Consider the following 9,411-nt stretch of genomic DNA (forward strand, 5'->3'; position numbering starts at 1 on the left):
AAGATCCAAAACTATACTCCTAGAAGAAAACATAGGGGGAAATCTCCTTGACGTTGGTCTTGGCAAAGACTTTTGGATATGACACCAAAAGCACAATCAATGAAAGCAAAAATAAAGTGAGACACATCAAACTAAAAAGCTATTGCACAAAAAACAGAAATAATCACAAATAAAAAGGCAACCTATGGGATGGAAGAAAATATTTGCAAATCATCTATATAATGAGGAGTTAATATCCAAAAATTATAAGGAACTCATACAACTCAATACCAAAAAAAAAATTCTATTTTTTAATGGGCAAAGTATTTAAATAGAATAAATTCCATCCCAGGAATTATTACTATTTTAAACCTTTGTCAGTTTGACTGATTGAAAACAATACTTATGCTACTTTAATTTGAATTTCTCTGACTTTTCTAAGATTGCAAAACTTGTTTATGAGTTGATATTCTGTCTTCTAAATTAACTCTAAACAGAGTCTGTAAATATCCACTAAAGTGAAAGCTCTAATTGAGTTATTTATTTAGCAGTTAGAAGTTGGGGGAGAACAGAGTTCCAAAGAATCATGTAATTGTAGAGTTGAAAGGGACCTTAGAGATCCTCTGTAATCCTGAGCCTGTTCCCTGTCATGACCCTCTATGAAATGATTGGCTGTGAAACCTGATGCTACTACAACTAGAGAACTCAGATCAAACACTTGGGAGTTAAGGAAGAAAAATGGAGAGAAATCTAAACTGAGTAGGAAGGCATATGACAACAAAGTCAAGGGAAGATCATGGAGTGAGAGGAAAAGGTTAGTACTACCCTGCAGGTGACTATTGGGTGTGTCCTCCCAAGGAGGAGTTGTTGGTTACAGTGGCAAAGGCACTTGTCCAAAGGGTTGTGGATGGGAGACAAACTTCTCTAGATCAGAGCAGGCTGGACCCTGATGCTGACCCTGTGCCAGCTGGGCTGCACACTGAATCCAGACATACATCCCCTAACAGAGACAGACTAAGGACTCATGTCCTCCAATGGGGGAATTATAAAACAGCAGCTCATGGTAACTTTTAGAAATGGAATTCAACTAATACTGCTAGGTTAGGATGGACAATTTTTGGTGGGTATATATTTGAGGCCAGAAAAAGAGAGGGGTTCACCTCCAGGCTCCTTGGATGGTCAGAGTTGATTCCTCAGAAAGTCTGGCAGGTAGCTTGACTTTTTTGTCTTAAATATTCTTTATATCTATGTGGTCAAAGTTCTATACTTGGGACTTTGGTGGGTGTTTGAAGCTGCTTGTTTTAGCTTCATATGTTAGACAGGGAATCTTTTCACCTAAGCTTTAATAATATAGACACCCATGTACTAATTTTGACTTGATTATATGCTGAGCCTAATGTTCTTTGTGTTCTTTAATCAAATGCTTCTGCCAAGGAAAAGATTGTTGTTCTAGGGTGTGAGGACAGAGCTATAAAACCACTGTTCTTCAATTAGATCGTTAATGACCCAGGGGGCTTAGTTCTTCTAGATGTATTTGTCCCACCCAATCAGAGTGAAAACTTCCAATTGCCAGGTAGTCCTCAGTGAGATGAATGGAAAGCTGCCCTTTGACAGGTGGGCAGACCCTCCTCTAGGGCCCTGCTGTAAGCTTTCACTGCTGAGGCAGGATCCACAGATAAGAGAACCTGCAGGGAACACAGTGCCGCTTAGGGCTTCACAAAATGCCTGCCACTTTTGCTCTATCCTGGGAGTGGCCTTGAAGAGCATTGATGTTGAATCATGGATCGCTGGGAGTTGCCAATGCCCTCCAGCCAAAGAGCATCCAGAACACCCTTGCAGTTGAACAGCTGGGTTTATCACTCCTGGAAAGGGTGAGACAGCATCCCAGGGCATATGTTTCAGTAACCAGGGGGGTTTGAAAAGACTTACTCTAGGATTTGTGCTCTTGTTAGTTCATTTTAAGGAGAGCTCAAGGAGGTAAGGGCTTGCTCTGGGTTGGAAGCTGTCAGGGAGCAGGGATAATTTTGTGTCTGGGGATCTCAAGGACTCTTATCTAGAAGGAGGGAGGACTAGAGTAATATTAAAGCCATAATTTATAAAGAAGCAGCAGGCACTCCTGTTAGCCAAGTTAGGGCATGTCTGGGTGGTCATTTTTGTGGTTTGAACAGTGTTTTCGTCTGTGTTTGGACATGATTACAGAGTGGACTTGTTTCTGTCTTGAGCCATTGTGGTCACAGGGACCTTGTCCGATGTGTGTTCTGTGAAATTCTTAGGTTCAAAAGGAGAATGCCAAGGCCGGATGTGAGTGCCCAGCATCAGGGGCTTGTTTTTTTCTATCTCACAGCCTTCCGTGAGGAGCAGAATACTTAAAGATCACATGAGGTGACAGATTGGAACTGTGGCTGGAAGGAGTGGGAGAGTGTTGTGCAGGAGGAGGGATGGCAGGAAGCCAGGGGCAGGCTGCAGCCTGTATCAGGAGTCAGACTGTGCCCTGGAAAGGAACGCAGGAAGCGCCTTTTCTTGAGCAAGCTGGAGGCAGTTTTGGAGATCTCAAACAAATGGGGAAGGCACAGGTAAGGGAGATGCTGAAACTGAAACACCTCTGACTAGAACCCAGCCAAAACCCAGATTGGAACTTGGACCCACTTTTTAAGTTTAGAATCACTCACCTTGTGTCTGGACTTACTGAGGCTCAGGTTCTTTGTGTCTCCGTGCAGGAGGAATTTAGCTAGAGACAAAGTGATAAGCAAGAAATAGATTTGTTAAGATAGGACGCTTGTGAGGAATACAAGCAGGCAGGAGAGGAGGTTTTTCCCCAAGGATTTGGTGAGCTATGTTTTTATAACCTAAGGAAAGTGGGGAGGTGGAAAAGACCACATTCTTCCTCATTCTTCAAATAGAGGTCAGGCTTACATTACTAGCTCCTCCTTCATATTGGGTAAGAGAGTATTTGACCCCATGAGGTCAAACTAGGACTGTCCTGGTGCTTATTCAAATCCGCAGAAGGGCAGTAACATATGCTAAAATATGTTGAATCATCTCAGGTTTCCATATAATGAGGTTCTCCTACTTTGAAATGTCATCTTTCCCTTAAATTCCTGTCCCTGGTCCCAAGGATCATTATCTTGCTGAACTTGAATGCAGGTCTCATTTTATCTTTCACTTAATGACCTGAGGCATATTGCACATTTTTATTTATGGTTTTATAATTAAGCAAGCCTGCTTTGTTCTGATAGCTTTCTTGAGCAACTATTAACTTACAGTGGTCTCCCAAAGTTCTCTGGGTTTCCCTCTCTATCTATGGTCCCCTACTGGGACTTCTACATCTATCCGTGTAACTCTATCCCTATCAATTCTAGGAGAACCAGAGGAACTAGGGAAGGAGTGAATTCTTGGTCAGGTATACTAAGTAAGAATCAGGCTTTTTTTTTTTTTTTGTCTTTTTGTCTTGTTGTTGTTGTTGTTGTTGCTATTTCTTGGGCCGCTCCAGCGGCATATGGAGGTTCCCAGGCTAGGGGTTGAATCGGAGCTGTAGCCACCGGCCTACGCCAGAGCCACAGCAATGCGGGATCCGAGCTGCATCTGCAACCTACACCACAGCTCACGGCAATGCCGGATCGTTAACCCACTGAGCAAGGGTAGGGACCGAACCCGCAACCTCATGGTTCCTAGTCGGATTCGTTAACCACTGCGCCACGACGGGAACTCCTTTTTTTTTTTTTTTCAGGCTTTTTAGTTTAGCTAAACTGGAGCAATCAGTTCAATAAAACTGTAAGGTTGATTCGAACATGGGGACTTGAGCCTTCTGGCCTGGTCCTTCATATCCTGGAAAGTGTGGAGTACAAACCACTGAATGCTTTGAAAGATGTATGTTTTTATTACCTGAATGGTCTCAAAAGCTTCATCTCCATTAGCCAGCACATTAGTTGTGAATTGGGTGTATCACTCAGACCAGAAAATAAAATTAGTTGGTAATGCTTTGGATAGTGGGAAAGATCACCAGATTTAGAAAAATATTAGAAACACACACATATACACATACATATATCTGTAAATAGATCGATATTGGTATAGACATAAAAATAAATCTCCAGTTAAAATTTGTATTTCAGATAAAAAACAAATGTGCGATACTTGGGGTACTTATACTAATATAAAGTTTTAGCTGATTATCTGAAATGCAAATTTAACTGTCCCATGTTTTATCTGACAACTCTAACCTAGAGAGGTTTGAACCACTAAACAGTTGAGCTTAGAGAAGAGTTGGTGTTAGCCCAAATGGAACAAGTCATGTGGGGAGCTGATGCCCAACTGAGGAAAGGATTGCCATGTGTGAGAAGTGGGCTGTTGGAATGGTGTTACCTTAAGACATGGGGATTTTGAATTCAGTAAAGCTAATTAAGATTATTAGCATAATTATTCAGACTTTGATTTTTTACAACTTCCCTTCAGTATATTATTATGATTTTTTTCCTTACTTTGTTATCAAACTTCTTTTTGAACATTCCAGTATAATGTTAGCCATGCTAAGGTGCTAGGACATTTAAAAAATTAGCCTAGCAAAGTTCCACGTAGATCTAATAAAAAAGCATTACAGTAAGGGTGGGTTCAAATAGAACAGGCAATGTGCCACACTCTGAGGAGTAAATAGTTAATATAGTGAGAAACACAATATCCTTCTAAATTTAGCCAGAAATTTCATGCAGAACAATTAAAACATTGATGAAAACCCTATAGAAAATAGGAAAAATAAATTTACAGAAAAATAAATAGTAAAAATTCCAGAAACTATTTTAGTCTAAAACTGTAGCTTTTAAAATATAAAATAAATATGTATTTAAAATTTTTTAATAAACAGAAATAAAGGTTAATAATAGAGATAATGTAAAAATAGAACCAAACATTTCAAAGTTTTACATGAGTGGCTAGATTTGACTTTCTTTCTTTTTTTCTTTTTTATATCCTCATTCCCACTTCACCTTCACACACCCCAAATGGAAAGAAATCCTCATTAAGACCTTGCACCAAAAATTGGCTATGAGAGAAGTGGTCACCATGTGCAAAGGAAAGCATTGTTTCATAGATGCTTCATTCCTAGGACCTGAAGGAGTGAAACTTCCACCTAAGATGTGAAGGCTCTAAGCAGACATCGCTGCTCCAGGTGACATGTAGGACTTGAGGGTCCAACTCCAGCAATCCAGGACAGTGCCAGGAAAGAGAAAAAGACTAGGACCCTGGGTGGAGGAGAAGGAGACCCAAGGGAAAAGAAGGAAAGTCCTAGATGTCTGTCTGAGGAAGAACCTGGGCTAAAAGGTGACTCAATATGAAAAGCAAAGAAATGTTTTGCACCACAGACCTGTGCCTCACACTCAAGGTAGCAAATCAGCACCTACTGTTAACACAATAAAGGCAAATCACAGAAGCATGTATGAAGTGTAAAAGGACCCTGTGTGTAAGAAAGGAAGACAGAGACTATGCATTTGTTTTTCCTTGTATGTCCACTGAAAGGATACATAAGAAACTAATCAAAGTGATTACCTGAAGAGGACAAGGCTGATAAGGTGTATAGTGTAAGGGTGGGAGAAAGACTTTAATGCACCTTCTTTAACATTTTCTTAGGGAAAAATTTTGGATATATATAAAAAGAAACAGAATAGTACAGTAGACCTCATTACCCAGCTTCAATGATCATCAATATTTTGTCATTCTTATTTCACCATTTCCTTACATATTTTGAAATTTTTAATTGAATTTTGACTATTTTAATTTTTATTCCATAGTATATGTCATTTGAAATAAATTCATAACTTTAGAGAGAGGATTAAGATGGTGGAATAGAAGGACTGGAGCTCAACTTCTCTCCTAAAAACAACAAAATTCACAACTAAAAGCTGAGCAGTTCCCACCCAAATGGACCAGAAACCTTAAAAAAGTTCCCCTACTCCAGAAGAAAAAGAGGAGAGGCCACATCAAGAGGTAGGAGGGGTGATTTCACAATATAAACAACCCCATACCTCCCAGGTGGGAAGCTCCACAGACTGAAAACTAACTGGTTCACAGAGAGAGACTCACCTGCAGAAGTGAGAGCTCTGAGCCCCACATCAAACCCTCACCTGCGGGGATCTGGCACTGGGAGAAAGAGCCCCTGGAGCATCTGGCATTGAAGGCCAGTGGGGCTTATGTGCAGGAGCTCCACATGGACTTTCACATGCACTGGATCCCAGGGCAGAGCGAAGTCTCCATAGGAATCTGGGTCAAACCCGACTGCAGTTCTTGGAGGACATCCTGGGAAAACAAGGGTGAATGTGGCTTGTTGTGAGGGAGGAATATTGAAGGCAAAGCTCTTGGGAATATCCAGCAGCATGCCTTTCTCTGGAGGTGGCCATTTTGGGAAAATCTGGCCCCACCCATCAGTCAGTGCTAAGAAGCCCCAGGACAAACAACAATCCAGGTGGGATCACAGCCCAGTGCTTCAATAAACAGGCTACCTAAAGACTCCCTCAGGCACACAGCTGCCTCTAATCCCATCCAGAGACTAAGCCCCACCCACCAGAGGGATTAGAATGGCTCTCCCACCAGGGGACAGGCATCAGCCCCTTCCATCAGGAAGCCTACAGCAAGCCCCCATACTGACTTCAGCCACAAGGGGGGCAGACACCAGAAGTAAGAGAGGCTACAACTCTGTTATCTGTAAGAAGGTCATCACACCAAAAACCTATAACAATGAAAAGACAGAGAACTATAAGTCAGATAAGGGAGAAAGGAAAAACCCCAGAAAATCAGCTAAGTGATGAGGAGATTCTCAGCATCCAGGAAAAAGACTTTAGATTGTTGATGCTGAAGATGATGCAAGGCATTGGAAATAAATTGGAGGCAAAGATGGATAACTTACAGGAAACACTGACCAAAGAGATACAAGATATAAAATGAAACAAGAAGAGATGCAAAATACAATAACTGAAATAAAAAATTCACTAGAAGCAGCTAACAGCAGAATATAGGAGGGAGAAGAATGAATAAGCGAGGTGGAGGACAGATTAGTGGAAATTACAGATGCAGAACAGAAAGGAGAAAAAAGATTGAAAACAAAGGAAGAGAGTCTCAGAGAACTCTGGGACAATGTTAAATTCTCCAACATCTGTATTATAGGAGTGCCAGAAGGAGAAGAGAGAGAGAAGGGGACAGAAAAAATATTCCAAGAGATAATAGCTGAAAATTTCCCTAACATGGGAAAGGAACCACTCACTCAAATCCAGGAAGTGCAATGAGTACCGTATAAAATAAACCCAAGGAGGAATACACTGAGACACATATTAATCAAACTGACCAAAATTAAAGACAAAGAGAAAATCTTGAAAGCAGCTAGGGAAAAGAAACAAGTAACATACAAGGGAACCCCAATAAGGTTATTGGCACATTTTTCAGCTGAAACTCTGCAGGCCAGAAGGGAGTGGCAGGATATACTTAACATGATGAAAGGAAAAAACCTCCAACCAAGATTACTCTACCCAGCAAGGCTCTCATTCAGATTTGAAGGAGAAATAAAAACCTTCTCAGATAAGCAAAAGCTGAGAGAATTCAGCACCACTAAACCAGCCTTACAACAAATACTAAAGGAACTTCTCTAGGCAGAAAAGAAAAGACAGCAACAGGAAACAAAAAATGCCACAAATGACAAGGCTCACCAGGAAAGGTACATATACAGTAAAGATACAAAATCATCCATGCACAATTATACCACCAAAATCCAAAATCATGAGAGGAGGTGGGTACAAATGCAGACACTGGAGATGAACTTGCAATTAAGAGAACAACAACTTAAAGCAATCTCATATACATATAGACTCTTATACCAAATCTTCAGAATAACTGCAAACCAAAAATCTACAATTGATACATAAACAAGGAATCTCTGGAGGAGAAATATATCTCAAAGTAAATAAGTGCATAATGCACCATGAAGGGGGTCATTTGACATCATTCTTGGAATGCTGAAGTCTTCTTAGAACTGATTCTGATTTCCTCTCCATCAAAGAATTTATGATAATTATAATTAAATAATGCAACTGTACAATTAAATAATATAGTTCTACAACTGTATTATTAATACCCATTTCTCTCCCTGGTACAATATAAAGTCTATAATGTCTCATCACATCACCTAGAATGGTGTAATGCCTATATTGAAGAATCAATAAGATGTTAACAAATTGTGAGGACATATTTATATAGTTACACTGTTTTTTAACCAATTTATGCATTTTATTTTTTACTTATTTTCAGAGGGTGTATTATTTTTGTTATTCTTACCAGTTATCTTTTTGTTATGCTATATAAAATATTTAATGGTAAAAAAAAAGTTTCCTCTTATGTTCTTGTAATTTTAATCAAGGTTATGCCCTCCTAATCTGTATCCACACATACTGAGCCATTATCCTCAGCCCAGAGCCTCCAATAGCCCCTCTAATCCTCATAACTCCCAGATGAAATGAAAAAAAATACACATCTGGCTTTGAGAGATCAAACAACTCACCCAAAGTCATGAATCTAGTAGTAACTAGACTGTGATTGATATCCAGATCTGTTTTATTCCTGGAGAGTTCTAAGAATTCTCCTACTGTGGCTGTTTTATGTAGCAGTTTGAGCAGGTTCCCATCACAGCCACATGCAGGGCGTTAACTATAATGCAATCTTGATTCCCGATAAACCAGATGTGAAAATCTACTTAGAGAAAAAGGGTGGAAATTTTAACATGGGCTGGACAGAACATTGAGGAATTATTAATTTTTTTCTTAGGTGGGTAATTTTATTGTGGACATGTAAAAGGATGTCATTCTTAGGAAATGCATGCTGAAGTATGTTGTAATGAAATTTCATGCTATCCATAATTTCAAATGCTTACAAAGTTTTTAAATGCAAAGATATATGGACAGACAAATGAAGCAGATATTGTAAAATGTTTAAAAAAAAAAAAAAGAATCATTGGTGGAAACCATAGTCATTGATTCTGATGAAAATTTCCTGTGTAGCCGATAGACCTTAAAGATGGAATTAGAACAGTCTCTGCTGGTCAGAAGTCGAAAATTCTCCTTTATAGCTGGGTTTTAATATGAGTTCTGTTGCTTCTGTTATTAAAACAGTGCTGGGGAATAAACTGATTCTTAACTGTTCAGAGTCGGGCATGTTAAGTATTTTGCTTTGGAAATGAGGCTTAGGTGTTTTTGAAGAGTAATAGGTAACATTCTGGCATAATTTAGAGGACTTTTGCCTTAAACCTTTTTCTGTTCTCTTACAGTGACAATCATAGGAGGCATCGTATTTTTGGCGTTTGCATTTTCTGCACTATTTATAAGTCCGGCTTCTGGTTTTTAACAAGCTATTTTCCTTTGTATTTTAGTTTTAAGATAGGTAACTCGATGTACATATGTATAT

At 39.5% G+C, this 9,411-nt stretch overlaps 1 long non-coding RNA gene across 1 annotated transcript; it reads left to right on the top strand.

The window, feature by feature from the left end:
* The first annotated feature begins 1,961 nt into the window (after window positions 1-1,961).
* Window positions 1,962-9,147, top strand: LOC146406352 (uncharacterized). Its single transcript, XR_014811002.1, has 2 exons — window positions 1,962-2,552; window positions 4,982-9,147. It is a non-coding gene; the product is annotated as an uncharacterized LOC146406352 (long non-coding RNA).
* Window positions 9,148-9,411: the final 264 nt, after the last annotated feature.

Source organism: Sus scrofa, chromosome 1 (genome assembly GCF_054392235.1).
Source record: "Sus scrofa isolate SSC_HxYL_T2T_F1_AM1 chromosome 1, Sscrofa_HxYL_maternal_Yorkshire_Landrace_v2.0, whole genome shotgun sequence".
Taxonomy (NCBI): domain Eukaryota; kingdom Metazoa; phylum Chordata; class Mammalia; order Artiodactyla; family Suidae; genus Sus; species Sus scrofa.